This window comes from Bactrocera dorsalis, chromosome 2, assembly GCF_023373825.1.
Source record: "Bactrocera dorsalis isolate Fly_Bdor chromosome 2, ASM2337382v1, whole genome shotgun sequence".
Lineage (NCBI taxonomy): Eukaryota > Metazoa > Arthropoda > Insecta > Diptera > Tephritidae > Bactrocera > Bactrocera dorsalis.
In genome coordinates this window covers 105,046,933-105,070,879 of record NC_064304.1, presented here as the reverse complement: position 1 = coordinate 105,070,879, position 23,947 = coordinate 105,046,933, and the positions used below count along the sequence as shown (strand labels likewise).

General features: G+C 33.4%; 1 protein-coding gene across 8 annotated transcripts in view; it reads left to right on the top strand.

Annotated features, from left to right (window-relative positions):
• Positions 1–23,947, top strand: part of LOC105222487 (uncharacterized) — a 66,431-nt gene that overhangs the window by 5,397 nt on the left and 37,087 nt on the right. The gene's annotated exons all lie outside the window — the stretch shown is intronic.

Below are 23,947 nucleotides of genomic sequence, written 5' to 3'. Positions count from 1 at the left end.
CCCAAAAACTGAGATTGCGTATAGACAGGCAGACGAGCAAACAGGCGGATATGGTTAATTTGACTCAGCTCATCCCGTTAAATAATCAAAGTGTTATTCATTTAATATACGAGTATTTTATAGTATCTTCGAAATTTCCTTCTGGGTGTTAGAAAGTTCATGATAAAGTTAATTTTCCACTGATGAAAATATTAAAAAAGTGAAGGATATGGTGCATGAAAATCAAACGGAAAGTGTTAGAGAGATGGCAGGAGAGCTCAAAATCTCTCCCAAATTCTCTTGAATGATTTTAGTGGATATTTTGAGTACCAAATGTGTTCCTCCTCGACCGTTCCGTTAAAGCTGAATTTTTTTTCTCTTTGGATATGCTTGATCGTGCCAATTCCGATGCCACATTCACTCAATTGCCGTTGAGACATGGGCAAACAAGTCAGCAATCATCGGAATGGAACCCATTCTCAGTCGATCAAAAGAAAAAACCAAATAAGTATTTATGAATAATTAAGTATATTTCGTTTTATAGTATGTACAATTTCCGGGTACTATTTTTTGACAGTGTATATGTGTTTGAATTAAATAATAAATTAATATTTTTGCAACTTTATCTCTAAAATACTTGGTGCTCGAACCGATTTTACAACTTAAATATTATAGGGTTTTTAAAATATTTCCAACTCATTTATAAAGGGTTGACTCTTTCTACTGAGGATATCACCAAAATACGGAACTCCGCAGCTAATTCAAAAATCTAGTGAACAACAACCAAACATAGTAATGCTTTGCATACCAAATTTGTACCACAAATAAACATACCTATTATTTGTTATCATAGCCACACGAGCGTTTCCTTTTCAATTTTTCGAAATAAAATATTTCATTAAAAATGTTTAAAATATTTATTTACATCACAAAAACAGTCTCATTAAATTCAATTAACTTTCACCGTGCCAGTTTTTTATTTTTTGTTTGTGACCAAAGTTTACGCAAGTTAAAATTTGTTTCTTACTCAAGTCACATGGTGTATGAGTGATTTGTGCGCTTCAACGATTTTATAAAATCACTCATACGACGTGTCGCACAAAATCACACTGGCAGGTTAATTGGCAAAAGTTCTGCTGTTGGCTGGAATATTTTCAATACTTCTGTTGGCAGTTGATATTAATTATATTCCGTATACCTGCTGATGAAAGCATCACAGTGAATTTGCTGGGGTTTTGTGTAGCATATGGCATGTACTAGTATATGAGGGAAATATGCCGAAATCTATATACATATATGCACATTTATTATTATCTCGTTTCAATGACACGCTCTTTGCGCAAAAATATTTATTAGACAAATTGAAATGCATGTCAGACTTCCAGGGAGTGCTAATGATGACAGCGTAAAGCTCTATAATACTGTACCTGAACCCACTAGTGTCCTTAGTAGGGGGCATTATTAGCATATATTTTAATTGGTACACTCTTTTGGGACTCTCCCACGGAACCACCGATTAAGTATTACTTCGTGGGAGGGACAGGACATTTAAGTCTCCTCTATTGTGCGGACTGACGGACGCCTAACTTGTTCAAAAAATCTCAGTTTTGTCATTATGGATGCTGACGCTTCGCTGACAGTTTTCCAATTATCAGTCGACTGACACATGAGTGTCGTTAATAATGTCATTGTGGAATCTGAAAAGGTAACTTCTAAAGCACCCATGCCCACTAAGTATTTGGGTCAGATAAAAGTCTAGGTGCCCATGTCGGATATAAACGCTCGAGTTCATCTCCCTGGATGTCAATGGGCGGCATGCTGGCTAATACTTCAGCAGGTTCGGTAGATGTAGTCCGGACCGGATTGGTACACTGTTGAATCTGTGTTTTTGTTGAAATATAAACATTGTTGAAACACCTTATCAATAAAATTTATATTTCTTTGTTTCCAAAGCATAAAATGTGATAAAAATAGGTTCACTGATGTCTTAAGTATTTATTTGGAAGATTAAAATATAATATGTATAAGTAAAATTGTTTCAATAAACGATGAGCTTAACTAATGTATATTTTTTGAAGATAATATAATATTGATTTCTAATAAAATGTAAGAAAATATTGCATTTTACCAGTCCCATCGTTTTCTACTACTCCATCGATTGATAGATCTTCCAGAAACACTTCTTCAGACCTCTAACACTAAAGGTATTGAAGAAGGCTGCTTACTTGGGCCAGCCACTTTAATGATGTTGGACCGTTTTAGGTTCGTATGAATCATAAGAATATATAAAACGAGTGGCCAACACAAAACTAGTAAAATTTTACATGAAAAAATCATGTATAATACTTATGTAAATTGTATCAAATTAATATATTTAGCAAACAATAAATAAGCTTCTAACGAATTATTATTGAAATTCATTAAGTTTAATGTTAAGCAACCACAGAGTTTAATAAGCTCTTAAGAAGGATTCATTGCAAATTTTTCTCTTTCGGTAATAATTAAAAAATTGCTATTAATAAAATGTTCCCACGCTGCATATAAGCCTACGTGGGTAACCTCACACCCACTATAACGCACATACAGAGCCTGTATTTGTTTGGCGATTCAGAGCGCGCTTTCACTATGTTCAGCTTGTGTATAAATATATGTATTAAATATTTAATCCGTCAGAAAACCCCACTTGAATAAATGTGACACAAATGAAACGCTGTGTAACCGTTATCTGATATATATGACCAATCTGTATATGTTGAGGTGGATTACGCCAATATTACAACATTATTATTGTAGTCCTGTTATTGCATTTTATTCGTATATAGTAAATATTCAATTATATACAAGTAAGAAAGAGCTAAGTTCGGGTTTAACCGAACATTTCATAGTATACACTTACAACTTGCAGGAATCAAAGACAGGGAAATGGCTTAAGGTGTAAAATATCAACTTGAGGATCGGAATCGAAGCACTATATATAACTCATACACTCACCGACATATTCGGCTTAAGGTTTATCAGAAAATCAGGATCAGATCGAATTTAAAACTGTGCTATATGGAAAGTAGGCGTGGTTGTTGCCCGATGTAGCCCATTTTAGCACTATGATATAGAAATATGAAATGAATATCAAGTACTAAATTTTGTTGAAAACGGTCATGTGGGTTCCGAGATAATTAATTAATTTTGGAGTAAATGTTTGGAAATCCACTCTGCACATTTTAGTTTTCAGCCACAAAAATAATCTAGCTGTAGCATAGCTTTAGGAACTCATTAATTGATGATTTAGAACGCTCTATAAACAAGTGTAAATTTACAAACACAAAGCAATTGCGAGTTTCCCCTGCAGGCATGGGTTTTACAGCGTGTTTGACACACACATATGCATTTGTATATTGTAAATATTTGTATACATTTGAATACATTAAATTATATTTGCAAGTGTCGGAGTGGAAGTGTTATACACGCATGCCATACGGAACTGAATGCTTTTTGTAATGCCGCTTTATGCGGATTATGCCTACATTTTCACCAACGTCACAGAAAAGCGCAATTTACTATTCACATTTAGGCAGGCTTTACAGAAGGGTGAAAAGCTGTTTAAATATACATATAATGGAGAGAAAGAGAGAGTGTGTGCATTAACACTAATATGCATTTAACACGAAATTTGTAAAATGGGCTTAGAAAGTGGACAAATATTTTGTACTTTTGCTGGGAAGGTTTTTCTGATTGAAACATTAGTGTCTTCTTATGAAAGGTGAGAAAATATTACGTTTTACTAGTTCCATAGTTTTCTACTAATTATTCGATTGATAAATTTTCCAGAAACAGTTTTTCAGACCTATAATACTAAAGGTATTGAAGAGGGCTGCTTACTTGGGCTAGCCACTTTAATGATGTTGGACGGTTTTAGGTTCGCATGAGTTATACGACTAAATCGATTCAGCTCCTTACTCTGACTATTTAATATATACTTTAAATGATCTCCAATGTTTTCTTTTGGGTGTTAAATCTAAATCTTCGGTCTCAAAAATATACCAAATTCATAACTAAAATAAAAATATAATATTTTCTCTTCACTCAAAGTTTAATTTCCACTTATTGTGTGAAAGTAATAATAATTGTTTGTTTATCAAAAATTTTTTTCTCATTATATTATTAAATTGATTACCTATAATTGGTATGTGGTACAAATATTCGTCGCTCCCATTTCCCTTCATGCATTAAATATGCACTTTTATACCTGTGTAATTCAAAATAAGAAAGGTATATGCATACATACATATATTTACAAATACATATGTATTCTACTTTTCAAAGGATTGCGACCCAGCTTAGTCTGAAAGGAGCTCTGCAAAGTAGAACGTCAAATGGTGCAACTCGCATGGGCGTATCAATGCAGTATTTTTAGATACCTTTTCTGTATGAACGATTACCCTTATGCCATTTTCGTATTTAGACACCTGTGACATCTCGTTATATAAATGACTCCTACTCACATGCGTCCGTTGCATTTGGTGTTGTGGCTAAATAAAGCTTTAAAGTGCTTTCAACTGGAAAAGAAGATTGAGTTTGAATACACATTTAAGTAATTAAAATTGGTTTAAATCACATTTGAAAAGTTTTCTTGTGAACTTTAAGTTATAATCGGATAGAGAAGAGTAGCAAATTGTGTACATTTTACAAAAAAATTTGATTGAGTGTTGCAGGTTTCTTTTTTTGCTTTAAAAGCTTTATAAAAAAATTAAAAACTATTTATACTATTTATGTACGACTGGTCTTACTAAATAAACTTGTAGTTGCCACATTTACCTACTCTGTTGACATAATTGTAGAATACAATATGTAAATTGTCTGCTTGTGTCCACGTAAGCGGTGTCTACGCCAATAAAGAAGAAAGAAGAAACTTGTTTGCCCTCAATCGTCCGCTTTCAATTTTTAACCACTTTATATCCAGATATAGTTTCCTAACAAAGTAAAGAGTACTATATAAGCAAAGCAAACATGATCACCTTTCCTGCAGCCAACAATGGCGGAAGTGGAGGTGGCGGTGGTGAAACAATGCCAATAACAAAGAGTGTCACTAAACAACGTCGCATTGTTGACGGCTTCGACCTTTGCTATCGCCTTTTGTTATTTAGTTTTAAGCACTTTCCACATTTCAGTTGAACTTTCTCCGTCATTTCGACCCCGTTACCTCGTCACTGGCTGCCTGCTTGGCCCCTCCACAATTTTCTGGCTCGTTTTGCACCTTTCAAAAGAATAATTGTTTTCATAAGTTACACTTTCGACCTTGTGCATTCATATCCATCGCCTGCTGCTCCCCGCTTCATTCATATTTTGTCGCATTTTTTCTTTATTTTCTTTTGCGCTCATTGTTGTTGTGCAGCTTAATCTGCACTCTGTCATTGTTTCATGTCAATGTTATTGTTAAGTCGTTTTGTATGCTTTTGTTGCGACGCGTTTTATTTCGTTTTTGTTGCTAGTATTGTGTATGGCTGCTCTTAATTTAGCCCCTCACCAGCTGTTATTTTAGCAGTTATTTGCGTTTGCCTTATACAGCTAATTTAGGCAATTAAGTGTATTGCTGTTGCATATGCTTAGGCGCTGGCGCGTTTATTTCATTATGTCTCGCTGCTGTTAAGTGCGTGCATAATTGTGTGTGTACATATGTATATATTATAAGTAAAATGGTAATTTTCAGTTACTCAACTTAATGAAATATTCATAAAAACGTTCTATTGCTCCACAAAAGGGACATTAACATTTTGGACACATTTTTGTGGTATTTAATAAGCCAGTTGTTAAAAAGTGACCATTGGGAAAAAGCAATCATAATCAATAATTGCGTATAAGGTGGCTAAAGGGAAGTTTAAGGAGATCTTAACAATTTTTTGCACCAAATTCCACTATGCTTATGAAAGTTTTCCATGCAAGGACGTGATTTTAATCGTTCAATTTGTATGGCAGCTATGTGCTACAGTAATTCGATTTGAATAATTTCTTCGAAGATTGCATCACTGCCTTAGACAATAAGTCATGCTTAATTTCGTAAATATATCTCGTCAAATAAAAAACTTTTCCATACAAGCATTCCATTCCGATCGTTCAATTTGTATGACAGCTACTATAGCAGTCCGATATCGGCCGTTCCGACAAATGAGCAGCTTCTAGGTGAGAAGAAAACGGTTGCAAAATTTCAGAACGATATTTCAAAAATTGAGAGATTTGACGTTGCGTAAATATATTGGGGATATGAGGAATAGTAGGAAGTATCGACTGATTTCGATCAATTTCGAGATCATAGTTGCCATAAGACAGTAGGGCTATTTATACCAAGTTCTACTGAGATTTCTTATTATTGAAGCCTGCGATATCTCGATTGTGGTCATAAATTATTCAAATTTTACCAACAGACCGCAGGAGTGTAATTAATCTGCCCAGCCAAAATACTTGCAAAATATTAATTTCTGACCTTCCTTTTCCCTTAAAGTGAGCCACACAGCCCAAAGTTTTAATTACTATTATTAGTTATAACTTTATTTAGGCTTACATATTTCGAGTATTCAAACGTACTGCTATTTTATGCACGAAAATATGCTTTGAATGCTCGTTTATTGTGAATATAGTACAGCCTCCCTAAAGACCCATATTTTGAAAGCAATAATGAATCTATCTATACTGTTCAATCTACCTCCCTATATATATTATTGTTTCGAAATTTGAGGCTTTAGGCACTTTAATAACAACTTCGACCAACACTTTTGAAGTTGTCAACCTTGGCCTCTTTTTCTTTGAAAATAGCGCTAGGTAGATTTATAGTCACACAAGAAAATATATTTTTGGCTTGAAATTGAAGGTGTGGACTCAGACGATAAACTTTACTTATAAACTGTTCCTTAGCGAATCTTTTGGTCGCAATGACTAATCAGTATGTTAGCAACTGCAGCATTTATGGAAAGTGACCACATCAATGTTACGATTAGATGCCGTTATATTTCGTCGCATGGTTCATGAAAGAACTTGCATCCAATAACTACGTAAATCTAATGTTCATTAATCGATTATGCACACGCCAAAAAATGCAAGTTAAGTTTTGTATTTTTCCATACTTGGGATTTTCATTGGCATTAATATAAAATTAGACAAATGGCCTTAACAATAACCATTATAAATACGTACAGCCAGACATATATGTAAACACAAGTGCATATGCATTTCTCATTCGAAATTACTTAGTGCTTATGTGTTTAGGGTATAGTATTACAATGAAGCATTTCTCGCACACATACACAAATATAATTCATCAAATAAATGTATTAAAGCAATATTTGTGTCACTTGTGTGTATTAAGCACTCAACTAATTCTATTTTGAGACACGCTTGCGTGTTCAACCGACATTATCCTCGAAAATAAAAGCAAATGATGACGTTTTCTTATTAAAGGCGCGTGTATGGAGAATAATGCAAGTAGTGTGAGCAGGAATTAACGATTTTTTTTTTAATTTTAAATGTAATAACATGTGGAGAATAGAACGAGGCAGAACTCAAGAGGTTAAATTTTAAACTATTTTCCAAGTAAATTAAATTTCAACATTAGTTTGGCTTCATAAATTTAATCAATTTCGAGCGAATGAATTACGAGCACTGTCACTTAAACTTTTGCATCAGTATATTAATGCTCAAAGTCTTTTACAAACAAACTCAAATTGCTTGCCTTTCATCGGCCTTTTCAGGCAAGGAAACTAAAAAAGTCCTGGAGGGCCATATCTGGGCTGTAGGGCAGCTGCGGAAGCTTTGGGATGCTAGCCTTGGTTAGGTAGCTGTTCCAAAAAAAAGCGGTGTGAGCCAGGGTGTTGTCGTGGTGCAACTTCCAAACGGCTGCGATGTCTTGTCGGAGCCGATTGACCCTTCGTTTGAGTCTCTTGAAGACTTCCACGTAAAACTTGATGTTGACGGTTGGTCCAGTAAGAAGAAATTCATGGTAGACGATGCCTCTGATGCAAAAAAATGACCATCGTTTATGCTTTGGACTTGCTCATTCTTCCTTTTTTTGGGCGAGAAGACACCGGCATGTGCCACTCGGGAGATTGCCTCTTTGCCTCGGGATGATACTCAAAGATACATCACCCACATGCACACTTCCACTCGCCGCAATTTCTGGTCCTCAGTGAGCACTTTTGGGACCATCTTCGCGCACATCTGAAACATACCACTTTTTGCTAAAGCAACATCTGGGTAAGCCTGCTTGATCATATCAAACGTCTCTATCGCAGATTTACCGAGTTTCACCAGGTGCTCGGAGACAACTGATCAGCCGCTCGTTCGTTAGCTAGGAGCGCCCTCTACCGAATTCAGTCAGTGCGCGCACGCTCCGAAGTACAGTCGCGGCGGAGGAAAATCAGTGTTTTTACTTTCCGGACAACCTTATATCTATCTCGATTAGTTTTAGGTGAAATAAACTACTATATTCAACAAAGCTTTCAACAACTATTTGAACAAAACTATTATATATTTATAGAATAATAATTTGCAGTCACTTATAGGGTTCCAACGGGTCTAGAGTGATAAATTCTGAGCGACTTGTTGCTGTTTAATATAATAATACTATTTATTCATAAGAAGGTCAAACGAAAGATAACCCTAGAAACAATTTTATTTAATTACAAGTTCATATGTGTCTTAAAGATAGATGCACATCATCTTTATGATTACTTTATGTATACCGAATTTAATAATGGCCCAAATTTTCTACGCCAAGGCACGTACATAAATATAAAATGATGCCTGTTCCATAGCAAAATATTACCATTATCCCATTTATGGCAATTTGTGCGCCTTTCAATCCAAACGTTCTTCTACCAGACGTGCAGAATTTACAACAAAAACCAAACGTGCAAATTTTACAACAAAAATTGTTTGTAAAACATGAAAATGGAACATGCTGAGCATGCAAGAAATATTCGTTACTGGCATGGAGCCAAAATCCATTGCATACCTTGACATGTGTTAAATTGTGAAAAGGTTCCCAACAAACAAATCCAACTGCTCCAACATGCTTGTAAAATCCATAAATGTGGGTAAGGCATAAATATCTATATATATACATATGTGGTCTATACATATACATATGTGGTATGTGAAAATACCTTTCAACCCAAATCGATCGACTTGCTCTTATCGGCGAGCAACAGCTTCTTCAATTTTACATCCTAATCACATATTAATACGCTTATGGCCTCATTACGGCGATAGATGAACATATGTTCGAAGACTTTATCATATTTTTAAAGCTATATAATCGAAATTATATTGGATAACCATAAAATTTATACCATACATTTAGGCACTACAAGGATTTTCATTTGAACTAAATACATGTACCTAAGCATACATTTATGAGCCAATCTCAGCGGTTTGTAAAATTTCAAACGAAGAAAGTGATTACATGGAAAGGCAGAGCCACATCAACACATATACCCGCATTTAAACAACGTAACGCAGCGAATTTTCAAGCCACAGCAGCGCTGAGCGGTGGCAGCGGTTGTCAGGCGCCGCTCTTGGCATACCAAGCATATTTTAACACAAATTCCAACACTTGTTTACAAATATAGTTGTATTAACGAGCAAACAACTATGTAAGTATATATGCTTGAATGTATTGGTATATATACAGTTTTTGTGGTTCAGCAGTTGGCGGTTAAATAGTGCGCCATATGGTTGTCGGTGGCCTGGTTGATTGTGTGGCTTGAGCGACCACCGCATGCTGTTGCATTTGATGAGCGCCGCAACGGGTTGCAAATAAATGATTTTATCCCTTGCGGTATTACTTGATGCACGTTGCGTACAATGCTCGGTGTTATTATGCCGTTGGCGGAAAGTATGAAAATATTATATATTTTTAGTGCTAAAATTAACTAGAAAGCATCATAAAAGCAAACACTTGTAACATGAAATAAATAATATTACATTAAAAATTTGGTAAATTAGAGTAGTGTGGCTTTGGTGTTTAATTTTTGATGAAGAGTTGTAGATTCCTACTTGCTTTAATTTTTTCATCGTATATCTCATACAGCTCATCGTTCTATCGAATGCGATATTCGCCGTGGCCAACGCACAAAGGATCACAAATCTTTCGCAGAATCTTTCTCTCGAAAATTCGTAACGTCGACTCATCAGATGATGTCATCGTCCATGCCTCTGCACCATATAGCAAGACGGGAATAATGAGTGTCTTATAGAGTTTTGTTTTTGTTCGTCAAGAGAGGACTTTACTTTTCAATTGCCTACTCAGTCCGAAGTAGCACCTGTTGGCAAGAGTTATCCTGCGTTAGATTTGCAGGCTGTCATTGTTGGTGGTGTTTACAAGGGCTCCAAGATAGACGAAATTATCTACCACATCGAAGTTATGACTTTTGTAGTCGATTTCTATGTTTGTTACGGATTAACGCTTGAATTTCTCCATTTACTCCATACCTATAAATATTTATAAACTTAAACCGTAAAAAATAATTTTTGAAATTTATTATATTTTTTGTATAAACTTCTGTTTTTTTATTCGATAAATTCATAGGAGTTTAGGTTTTATTTAGCACGATGAGAAAAACAGCAAAAAGAAATCTTATAGTAACGTGGTTGGTAGTATTATAATCTGTTGAGCTTACGAACTCCGCATAGTTGAAAGTATTAGAATTATTAGATATTTTTATTATTCTGCTCTAACAAAAAAAATCATATTTTTTCATATAAACATTTCTTTAAAAGTTGAACACAGTCAAAGATATACAATCAATATTCTGAGCATTCATACAAGTGATTCATACATTTTGTGTTACTCATACGACATGGTGTACTGCATGAGTAACTTTTGAAGACAGGTTTTCATGAAAAAAATTATGCATATCTTTTTTGTAGAACGGAAATATTTGCATTACATTACTTTTTTTTCAAAATGCTGTTTTAATTTCTTCGGAGTTAAAAAAAAATATTGCAAGAGACAAAAAAGTTCCATGGGATTGCGTGGAAAAATATATAACATGATTCCGGCACGGTTTAAATTGAAAATAAAAGCCTGTCTCTATTGGTTTCTTTGTTAAAGACAAAAACTAAAATTTGAGAGAGCGTTTGCAAAAAAGAATCGAGAAATAACGGACATCATAATGCATATACATATATACATATATTCCTCAATGTTATTGCTTGTTGAAGTTGTATAATTTTGTGACAATTATCTTGGGATTTGTCGGTGTGCACTAAAATTGATTGGAATGAAATATACATTAAAGCGAAAAACAAGCACATATATTTTTGCGTACACATACATATCATATATATATTTAATAAAATGAAATAAATAAAGCAAAAACAATGGTGCTATCATTGAATGTTGAAAGCAAAATTGATACGCAAAGGTAATACAAAACCAAAGCTACTACAAAATAATTAAATTCTAATTAATTATGCTATATGACTGTTTATTACACAAACATATAAATCGAAATATATATTAATTTTGATTTTCCATTCAACACAAAGACTATCACACTTAGTGAGAGTTTAACGAGAGTTTAATTAAATTGAATACCACATGATTCCATCAACGAGTATATTTTCTATATTCACAACAACATAACTACAGCGTAAAAGAAATGTCTGCAGAAAAAATTCACAAATTTTATCTTGGAAATAATGCTGCAGCAATGTCGCTGATTTTTGTAGTGTTTTTAATTCCTTGCCGCCTCTACATTAAGCCAAATTTATATGCCAACTTATTGGCTTTGTTGTCCGAATGCCTGCAACGAGGCTAATATAAGCTCTTATAACAGTTTTGTGTAGTTGAGATTGTCCAAGTGCAGCAGAAAATATACGAATTTTTACCCAGTTATGATTTTTATTTTTGTTATTCTGCCGTTTGCGCATACCACAATGATTTATTACTGTTTGCGGAGCATGACAAGCGACATGACAACAAAATAAGCCCAAAAGCAGACAAACAGTGTCACCCGGTAAACTTTGGATTATGTAATAGTGTATTTATGATAGCATACTTTTGGGCATTGTACACTATTTTATTTCGTTTTTAATATTTTATGTTCTGCTTTCGGTAGTTTTTCGCTTGAATTTTGTGCTGTTGTAGTAAAATCTTTTCGGAGCTGCATTATGATTGAAAATTTTAAATTAATATAGACCAAGGGATCCTAAAGAACGTTTAAAATGCACTGATTTTTGATTGAACCCAATAACACCTCAACTATATACATACATCTATTAGGTTCGGTTAGGTTAATTTGGTAGGCCAATTAGCCACGCATAGACCAGTTAGGTCCATTGCGATGACAGATGGAGTTCAGTTGCTGGGTTCAAGAGGAGTAGCCATCCTTTAGGATTTCTGCGCTTGACGCGAATTTTAACAGATTTTGCGGCCTCACTATCGACACTTCCTCCAGTGTATCATACCGTGGGGACTATGCTTACAGCGAAGTCTTGTCAATGCGGGAGAAATGCACGAGAAATGCTCTATTGTTTCCCTGCTCTAGATATTTCCTGCAGATCTTCTCGATCTCCCCCCATTCTGCGGGCGTGTGTCGCCACCAGGCAGTTACCAGTTAGTATTACCATCACATAAATAATTATGCTTCATATATTGAACTACCGATAAATATTTCATTATTACTTTCTTAGATATATTTGTCGGTTATATTGTTATGATTGAAGGAATTCAATTTTGGAACATTTTTTCACAACCAACTACCTTCTTAGGGTACTTTTAGTCTAGTACATCGATCATTCTCTGTTTTGATCTAGCAACACTAACAAGTGTGTTGGTTCTAAGCCTTAACATAATTTTTCGAAGAATAATCTTACTTGCTCTTTACGGTGGTCTGTTATTTAATAAAAGGAAACCAAAATGATAAAAAATTACCAATTATTAAAGCTCAAAGAATTCTGTAAGTTTGTATGTATTTATTAAAAAAATAGACTCTTACAAAATTAAAAAAGAACAGTTTTTTTTTAGTTGCAAGTGAACATAACACCTTAAGTAAAACTTGAAATATTGAAACCTTATCTTGTTTCTGCTTGGGTTACCAACAGCTGACAATGCCACCCCGTGATTGATATTACATATAAGAACGGCTATCAGTCCAAGTTAAAACAAATATTCTGAGCTCTCTATTAAGAATATTTTTCCTTTACATTTTGCCAGATGGATTTCACTCAAATTTTGTTTCAGTATGAGTCGTTTCTATTACCATATATCGTTTTTTCTTCTCCTGAACTTATGAAAAGTGATGTTATGTTATTTTTTATTTTAAGTGAAAATATAATGTTTCAGGTTTTCTAAGAAATTTTATGCCGCATAAGTTAGTCAATACATGACTTATATAATTTCTTGGATAGCGATCCTCTGATTGACGTTTTTCACCTTAAGGTACTCCTTTGGCTTTGATTCCTGTAAGTTGCAAGTGTATAAAATGTTCGGTTGCCCTGCCTCACTGCGACTTCAAGAGTCGCCATTAAAGTTTAAAAGTGCTGAACTACCACGTAGTTTCGAGGATCTATATTTTTCACAACAGCAATGGGCAACACATTAATATTAAATATTAATATCTATAAACTAGGTTTCTGTCATCGGAGCAGTTGACACGGTAGTAGAGTCTTAAAAGCAATCTCGAATATAATTTACTTTGCTTTATATGAAATTCAGTTGAGTGTATGTATGTGTGGCTGTGTTCTGTATCTGAGACTCAGCGGTTTGGTCAACCTTATTAATATTATATTTTCTTAGATTATTGTATAAAAACTTAATTTGGATCCGAAATTGGATGCCCAATAGGAGTCAATACTACATCGAAGTAGATATCTTGACAGAACAAAATTTAAATCTGGTGATTATAGATACGATTTACCTCGGTAACTCCTCTAGAAAATACACAATTTTGGCTTTTTAGTTTTAAAAGGATAAGAAAGATATGTTTCAAGGAATATCGTTGTGAAGTTTTCGCAATTTATTGTATAATGAATGTAAGCACAAGTAAAACAAAATAATTTGCGTTCCAAATTCTGCTTGCATAGACTGGCATCCAAAGTTGGGAAGTATAGTCTGGTTTCGCACAAATTAGAAAGAGTTTTTAACATACTTTCTTGACTTTCTTAACAGCAAAGCATATTGCAAAAAAATTTCTTACTGGGTCCTTATGCATAAATTCTCTCTCTCCTGCTTTGCCTGCTGCAACGCTTCTGTCACTTGCAACCGCACTTGTGCGATAAAGTGTACTAACCATTTAAAACTTTTCACTGACAATTTAGATAAATATAAATTTTGCATAAAATTACTGCGAGAGAATATGAAATCAACGAAAAGTTTGCGACAACAGTTGGAAGTGTGCAACAGTATCACTGGCAGCAGAAAGTTTGCATTTCCGTTAACAAATATTTGATTTCCACATCACAGAATGCACAAGTACAATGCCAACGCGGGTAAAGAAACTAATATAACTAAATTTATAAATCCATTGCCAGTAAGTAATCAAGTTTAGGGGAGAGTACTAAGCTACAGCTGGTCTATTTTTAGACTTAACTAAAGTTTATATTATATTATACTGAATTATTCGCTTTGTGTGCATTTTGTGTCGACCACCTGCTTTTGTTAATTGCTACGTCATCTGCGTCAGCACCATCTGGTTAAGTATTGAATATTTTTGCGTGGAAATGAAATTCGCTTTGGCGCAACATCAAAGTCATTTCGTAATTCTTAGAAAATTTTCTTTGACAGATTTTAAATTCAATTATAAGGAAATGTCGAGGGCAAAGCCAATGTCAATGAATACCATTCCGTCAATTTTTGAAAGTGATATAATCATAAAAAATGATTGTCGTTTTATGCCTTCGAAACTTTGCGCTTTCAACTATACACATAAAAATAATAGAGGTCCAATATATTTTATTAAATTTGAAGTTTTTGCGTCTTGCCAGAGTTAAATGATGCATTTCGTTGAATTTCTTTAACTTGAACTGATCAAAATAATGCTCTCTGTATTTTTAGTAGATTAAAATACTACTAAAAGCCTTTCCAGCTAATTTGAGTTATTTTATCTTAAGCGAAGCCGGCTATGCTTCTGATATATGCAACCTCCAAATGAAAAAGTTTTCCATATAGGCACTTGATTCCGATCATTCAGTTTGTATGGCAACTATCTGCTATAGTTGCCCGATATCGGCGATTCCGACAGTTTCTTGGTAAGAAAGGAACATCATATGCTTTCATTGTGTTGAAAGTGATAAATTTTGTACTGAAAAATGATGATTTGATTTCCATTTCAAGTTGAATGAAAGACAAGAGGAAAACCGAAAAAACACTAGTGAAATTTTGCTTAAAAGTCATGAAAGAAAATCAGTTTTGCATTGAATTGTCACTGATGAAAAATAGTTTTTTTTTGAAATCCTAAACGGAGAAAATCATGGGTTAATACGGGACTACCATCAGTGTCGACTGCAAAAACAGCTTGATTCGGTGTTTGGTGGGATCAGAAGCATGTGGCATATCATGAGTTTCTGAAACCAGATAAAACTGTTAATACTAATCGCTGCAGATAACAAATGATCAATTTAACCATGCATGGATCGAAACATACTAGTGGACATGGCAAAATAATTGTCTTGCACAAAAATGCACCTGCACACAAAGCAGAATCGATGCAGGATACAATCAAAAAGCTTGGCTAGGCGCTGCTGGCTCACTCGCCATATTCACCAGACTTCCTTGGCACTTCGATGTCTACGCAGAAGTCGAAGTTAGGTGTCTGTTTGGTTTGCTTCAAGACGAAAATTTCTATTGGCATATTATCCACAGGTTGCCAAAAAGGTGGTCAAAATGTGAAATGCAATGATCAATATTTTTAATATTTTTTGTTTACTTTTTTTTTAAAAATTAGACTTTCACTTTCACAAAAAAAAAACATAATTTCATACTGGTTCCGCTGGCATACCCTATTTTGGGTATCAATTTAATATACGTTCATGTGAATATTTAATATAACTGTAAGTTAATATATGCTTATTTATTATTTAGTTCACATCAACTTCATTACACCCAAGTCTGACATTCCCATACTGCCAAGAAATACATGTAACACAAATATAATAACTATTATTAAAATTTAATGTGTTACAAAAGCAGTACTTATCAAGTGCCATTAGCAATGAATTAGCTCTAAATATTCGCTTGTTCACATGTGCTTTGCAAATACCTTGTAAGCCGACCTATTTTCAAATAAGTAATGTGATAACCACTTTGAAAGCAAATGTTACGTATACGCCATGCATACCATTTGTGTTAATCTACTTTAATGCTTAATATTACATGTCAATGCTAAAGTTCTTGTGCTCAAATAGCATTAAAAACAAATTAGATGAAGATGCGTGCATTATAAAGGTTTATGCGACATTTTAGACGTGAAATATGCATATAGTATATAATTTGATATCTAAAGATTTTGCTAAATGCATTTGGAAATTGAATAGTTGTAAATTTCAAGCGAAATAATCATTTCAACTATCATGAGTAGAATTTTGAGCTGTATTCTTGAATTTAGTTATGTCACAAGTAATTTAGATAGAGAAAATGGTAGAATTAGCTGGCATAGTATCAAATTCGAAAGACTTGATATTAGATACAAATTCTATACATTTGTTATATTAGAATATATGCCTTATAAATGTATGTATATTAAACTGTCACTTCTCATCTCCATTTTATAACTGCATAATTGGTACACCAAACAGCAAAGTTTTGAGTTGTGTTTTCGTGCTGTTCAATTATGGTAATTGTATAACGATTTATGGCCCGACTCATTTGCATTCCTAGAATTACCAATTTCAATTTTGTATCAACAAGAGAGTATCCAAGCAATTCCAATTAATTATTTACATAGATAATCAATCATCTAAAATCAATTAATTTTAATGAATGAGTGCATATGAACTGCATGCAATGTGAAATCAACTTTGAAATAGCTGCCATGCTATGTTATTAGTTTTTGGTGAAGTTGCATAAGCTAATGCAATCACTAAGACTATATAAATTTCGAAATTCTCCTTCTCCATTTAGCTCGGTCATTATATTAAAAATTGTGACCATTGAAATGGATGTGCTCAATATATGTATGTAGGATTGCAATCGGCATTAGTGACTACATAAAATACCAATTAACCAGTAAAAATACTTCGGCATACTCGTATGTGAATACGATATTTTATTCCCTCATTTCACAGCACAAATTACTTATTTGACATAGCTGGCAAGGACGTGCCTTTGCCGTCATTGCGTTGTTAGACGGGTGAATGAGTTCGTGGCGTAAGTGCAAGTTGTGCGTCACGTATATTCATAACCACATTAGGCAAACAATATTGTCATTTGGCGACAAATGTATGAATATATAAATATAAGTTGATGACCTGGAATTCAAGTGTGAACTTTTATGACAAGATTGTCATCAATAAAATGTATGTTGAAAGTAAATGTGAGTTGATCCAGACTGCAATTTTATTAACATATAAATACAGAGCGGTATAAAGCAATCAGTCAACAGTATATTTGTGTTTGTGTCCAATAAGAAGAACACTTCAAAAGGTGCTCTTACAGGAATGCCCTATAAATATACTGAAATAAGTAACTGTATAGTGAATTCAAGTTTCTGATTTCTAAACAGGTTCACGTGTTTAGATATTGATAGAGTGTCCAAAAAATCAATTTTAAATAAATTAATGAACAATTTTTACAAATAGAGCTTATCCTTGGTTCTTTTAAAATAAATCATTATATGAAATTGCTATTAAAAGTATTTTGAAGAATTTCAATGCTCCATTAAAGCTTTTAACTGCTGCCCTGTGACGGCCTTTTTTTAGTGAGACTTTTTCCCTACGATAAGTAAAGAGATAGAGCTTTAATTAAGCCTATTATTATTTATTAACATATATTTCAACAGTGTAAATATAGATTTTAAGCTAAAAATATTATGTAAAACATGACTTACAGCATACTGAACACCAACACTTCGAAAGATGGGCGTCTACTGCGTCTACGATTCCGCTGCTTGGCTTAGCTGAAACAAGAAAATGAGGTGTGTTTTAATCTGAAAGCCTAAATGTATAGTATGTAAAAAATGGGCTTTTTGTTAGACATTTGAAAAAACAGTTGCGAATTTTTCGTGTTTTAAGATACCATGGAAGAAAATGAAAAAAACCAGAGAAAAACACGTTTAAAGTTTCAAGTACGCAACTCAGCGCTTCGAAGAGTTCCTTCTTCTACCTGCTGGATCTTTTAATAGGGTATTATGGTCCAGGATTTTGAAAAATCGAGTTTTTTGCATATTTTGAAAGTTTAGACTTTCAAAAATATGATATTGGAAGGATTTTTCGACTTATTTGGAGATACAGCCGATTTTGTGAGCCGATGTGTGTGTGTGTGGCGTCCGTGTTTTTTTGAAAAAGGGCAACCCGAAAACGACATCCTTGCTAATGAAGAATCTTCTTGTTTTTTTTTTGTTTTAGATCTCTACAAGGGTTGAAATCACGTCAACCAGGACGCACCGTTTTTTTTTGAAGCCCCCACTCCACCGGCCCGTATCTCGACGAATTTTGGTTTTTTTTCTTGCAATTTTTTTTATATTATTAAAATGTCAATAAAAAACATATAAAAAAATGGATAGTAAAAATGTTTTTAATTTTTTTTATCTTAGTTTAAAAAATGCCTAAAATTTCTGCGTCTAGACCAGAATACCCCCTTAAGGGGTTACATGGGTCGAGTACAACTTTTTTTTTTTAATTTCAAAATTTTTGTGCATTGTATTTTGTAACAATAAAAAATTCTAATAAAATATTTAATTTTTCATATGAGAAAGAAATTGTTGAAAATGGCTGTTTTTTACCCAAGGAAATCCATGTGACCGCTTAAGTATTTATTGAGCTCATATATTTAAAAATTTTTAAGCTGATTTGATACTAAGTAGGAACGTTAAGTTCCATTTTTTATCGATAATATAACGAAATTGCCATAAATATCATTTCCGGTAATAAATGCAATAAAAGGCACAGAAATCATGACGTTTTGAAATCGTAAATATTTCTTTAGCTAAATTCTACACATATCTGCATATATTATACATATATATTCGTAGATGCATGCATAAACTCACATACACACACATAAATGCGTATATACTTGTATATAGACTCATGTGCAGTTATTTTCATTTGCCATCTTTGGAAGATGTCCAACTTTTTGGCGTTTTCAAGGTTGTCCGCGCTTTTATTGCTTTGCATTGTTGTGGCCAAAAATAGTTTTTAGAGAACGGTTTCCAAATTATATCACTAATCTGTGAAATACATACATGTTCATATTTATATGTATGGATAAAATAAATAAGTTATGTTGCTTTCTAGTGATTATATGCATATAGCATTGTATGGGTAATATCAAATCTATAAATATGGCCAAATAATTTTTAGATTTCGGAATAATATAATGATAAAAAATGAGGAGAGTATCTTCCGTCTTGCCGAACTGTGAACAAAGAATATTATTTGATCCTTAAACATAGTATGCGTTGAGTTACACGTCATGCTACTGTAGTTCACTTACTATGTGGCTGCGTGCGACTTCTGACTATTGAACAAACTCAAAAGGCTTTTACAGGATGCAGTTTTGACATGATTGACTGATAAAGGGTTGAAAAAAGTGCATTTCATCGGAAGGCGGTTATTTTGAAAGGGTTGAAATTGAACATTTGAAAAATGAACATTTATTCGATGACATCTTGAAGTCACATTCTTAATGCCACTCCCACAGCAACCCTCGTCCCTGATAGTAAAAGTGCGACAATTTGCGCAAGCTGCTCCTAAAACAGTTTCTAGAGCTTATGACGAGTCACTATCTATGTATGTGGTCTGGTGTTGTCCTGAAAGAACATAATTCCTCTTAGCTCAGACCCTCCAAACACATAGAAAAATCTTAGAGCCCGTCCATCCTGACTTGATCTTCGTTTGTGCCGCCTCCCAAAGGTCTATTTTCGCTACTTTATTTTTACTTGAGCAATAAATGAAAATTTAATGTTTTTTTTATAAAATACTGAAGTTTTTACAAAATAGTTTCAACTCTCTGAATATTAAAAATAGCAACGAATCAAGCCCGGACAGCCTGTTATGAACCCTTCTCCTAAGTATACGATGGTTGACTTATACTTATCCATATTTATTTATAAACAAGAGTAGAGCACCCCACAACCACAAACCCGCCGAGTAAAAGCAATGTATTCAACCCAATCTGTTTTGTTGTTATCTTTCTGTCTATTAAATAGATTTTGTCAGTGTTGGCTTTACTATAGTATGTTTATTAGTTTAGTCGTATATAAAACTATGCAAACAAATGTTTATGTAATATATCAAACTCCTATGTGCATGTTAAGGTAATGGTACGCCATTAAGCAATCAATAGTTTTGCCATTACAATTTTTCCATAAAATTTAGGGCAGGTAAACAAAAGTTGGCCAAGTAATAAAAAATGCTCACACGTGGCAGACATTTACGAAAATTCTCACATGTACAGAAAGCAGAAGTTTTGAAAGGAGTGATATTCTATTAAGCGCAAATTTGACTGTGCATATGTAGATTAAAAAAGAAATTTTATTATGCACGCGTCGACTTTTGAAGCTTCGATGGAATATTTGTACCTAAATACCACATATGTATATTTATATATAACCGCGAAAGAGTCTACGCCAGTAAAGAAAAAGAAGAAGATATGTACAGAAGCATGAATTTTCAACCATTTACTCATTTGTGCTGACATTGCAAAGGAAGAATGAACCCACATCGATAACGAGACGACTTTTTAGCCCACACCGACTTAAATCACCCACAATGCGCATTTTTATCGATACTTTTGGAGGTTATGAGCAGGTTTAGGCAACAAAAAAACATTCATTCATTCTAATAACGAAATAATTATCCAAAAGAGTGAAAGTATGTATGTAGGTTGCCTTTTATATTTTGTAATTTGGCAAAACTAGTATCGCAATCTGGTAACTCACTATTTTGTCGTAAAGTTTGATATTTTTAATGGTATGCATAAGAAGAACGTCTTGACATACGAACGCTATTTTGTGTTGTTTACAGTTACTTAAAATACTCTTCTTGACCAAAAAATGGAATTAAATCACAATCACTTTCGGGCAATTCATTTTTACAACTTTTGACGTGAATTAGCTCATTTTTGACGATGAAACTCCGTCAAGAAACAGCGTTTATCGATGATATGGTGAATTCAATGGAGATCGTATACTGTTCCGAAAATAATCGATGCAGTGGGCAAGCTAATATTGCGAGATCGTCATGTTATCTATCGTTGATTCAGACAAATAAAGGCATTAGTATGTATGGCCAGCATATATTCAATATTGCATGAACTTTAGACGTAAAAAAATTGTTCACGTTGGATCTAACACAATTTGTCAGTCGCTAAATGCACTGCTCTTGTCAATTGGTCGAGAGAAATACTAACAAGATATTGAAATTTCGAAACACGTCCATGGCATCGTAATAGAAGATGAATCGTGGATTTATGCCCCCATCTGCTCGAAAGTAAACAGCTGTCAACTGATCTATCAGAGTGGCAATTGGTTCAAACGCATGCCAAAGTTATATAGATCTTAATGAAGAATATTTTGAAAATCAAAAAATCAATTTTCGATAATTATTTTTTTTTATTTTTGAATTTCGAAATATAAAAGGTAACCCACATAAAAATAATTTGCTAACTTCGTTTGGACTTGATGGGTAAATGAACTAAAATCTACATTAGAAAGTTCTTGTAAGTAGTGATTTGATGATTAAAATACGCATTAGTATGGGTGTATGTAAGATTTAGCCGTCTATTATTAAATATCAGTGGATGTTTCCAATAGAAAATCAACTTTTCGAACAACGGACACCATAATGTAATATATATGAAAGATAAACTATTTCCCCACTTCTTATAGGCACTAATATTTGCCAAAATTAAGATGATTGCCAAAGAAATTTTTTTATTAAATTTAGCAACTTAAAAATAAACTTTTTTTATCTTTGTATTTCTTATCGATTTAACTACTTAGCCTTATCTTATTATCGACTTTTTGCTTTACCACGCCTTCAGTAAACAAATGTATTTATTTATTTTGTATTTTGTTGCGAAGCACTTAATTTCATGCACTTAAGCTGCCGCTTTTGAAGAGCCGCTCAATTTGTTCGCATAAAACAATAACAACCACTCAGATGAAAAACAAAAGATAGAAAAAGTGGCGCATAATTTCGGTTATTTTTTTAACAACGGAAATGACAGACGAAATACTGTCACTCAAAGGCAATAAGAAGAGATAACTTGTAATGTACCGTTTATTCGGTGTATATTTTATGGATGGCCACCAGCAAAGTAATTTGCAATTTTAGCTTGCCATTATTTAATTATTTTCCGTTTCATTTGAGTAGTGTGTAAACAATATTTATACTCTAGCCATATGCTGTCGCAGAGTATTATAGTCCGAATTTGTCCAGCACAAATATTATAACAACTCCTACCGGCAGTGTGGAACTGGATGAAATCGGAAGATGAAATTCAGAAAAAATCTTTTCCTGATAATAACATCTCTGTGTATCAAAAATCGGTTCAATCAGGTCAATACTTCGCTAGTCCCTTATATACCATAAATATTTTCGCACTTTCGGGTGACTTTAAACAACATATGAATATCGGTCAATATGTGTGTTATGTTAATGAAAATTAAAGAGCGTGTTTTACTAACAACAGTATATCTTTGTTGAAACAATTTTTTAATACCCAATAATTTCAATTAAAAATGAAAAATTTGTATGAAATAAAAAACTTAATAAAGATGTAAAAAAATGTAAAGTGTTGATAATTTGCTACACTGAACCTAAATTACTGTCGTGAGCAGCTATTTGGTGTGCTGTTATTTTCAGTTTTGTCCCTATACATTGCGCAACAAAGTAAATTCGTGCCAAAGCAGCTGCTTTAAATTCGCGATTGAATTAAGGGTCAAACAGACGCCTGCTCCACTGGCAATGCTAATGCTTTCGTATTTGGACCAAGGCTAAAAATCAAATAAATTTACGCGCACATTTGCCAGTATTTTATTAATTCCGTTGTTAAAAATGTTATTTATGTTTCCAGCAACAATAAATTACTGCTTGTGCTTTAGTTGAACTGCCCACGAGCAATTATACAAAAAAATGAGTTTTTATGTGCCACATTTGAGTTGTTTGTTTATTTTATTTGTTTGCAAAATGACTTCACAGGATTTAATATAATAAATTAAATTCCCTTAACAGGGGTGATTTTATCTCGTTATGCATTCATTTATTTATTATTAATATAAATAATTTAAATGTATTATTTGTACGATAGCCATTTATTAACGTTGTAAAAAGCTGTTAGGGCGTTTGAATTTTATAAACTTATTTAAAAATCAATTATAAAACTTCCAATATAATGGAGTTCTAGTGTGGTTATACTGCAATTTTATTTACGGAATGGCTTTGGAATAATTTTTATAAATAGCAAATAACCTCTTGTCTTACAAACAGTATATATATGTTTGCATATACATACATGTATATATGTATGTATATATATTAAGGTGTTTTTTTTAACTATTAATTTTTTCAGTCCCGTTACGAAATTTCCTTGGAAATACCCTAAACAAAATTCCCTGAAAATTTTAGCCCTTAATATTAACATTAAGAACTGGACCAAGGCCTGTAAAAATTTTCCATAGAAAATACACTACAATCGTGAGTTTTTATCTTTAAATTCCTACAGATCAGAGGTATTTTATGGCATCGCTTTGACTTTGGACGCATATTTCTCAGAATTGTTCACTCTACAAAAGTGCCCAGAGCAACAAAGTCGTAACTC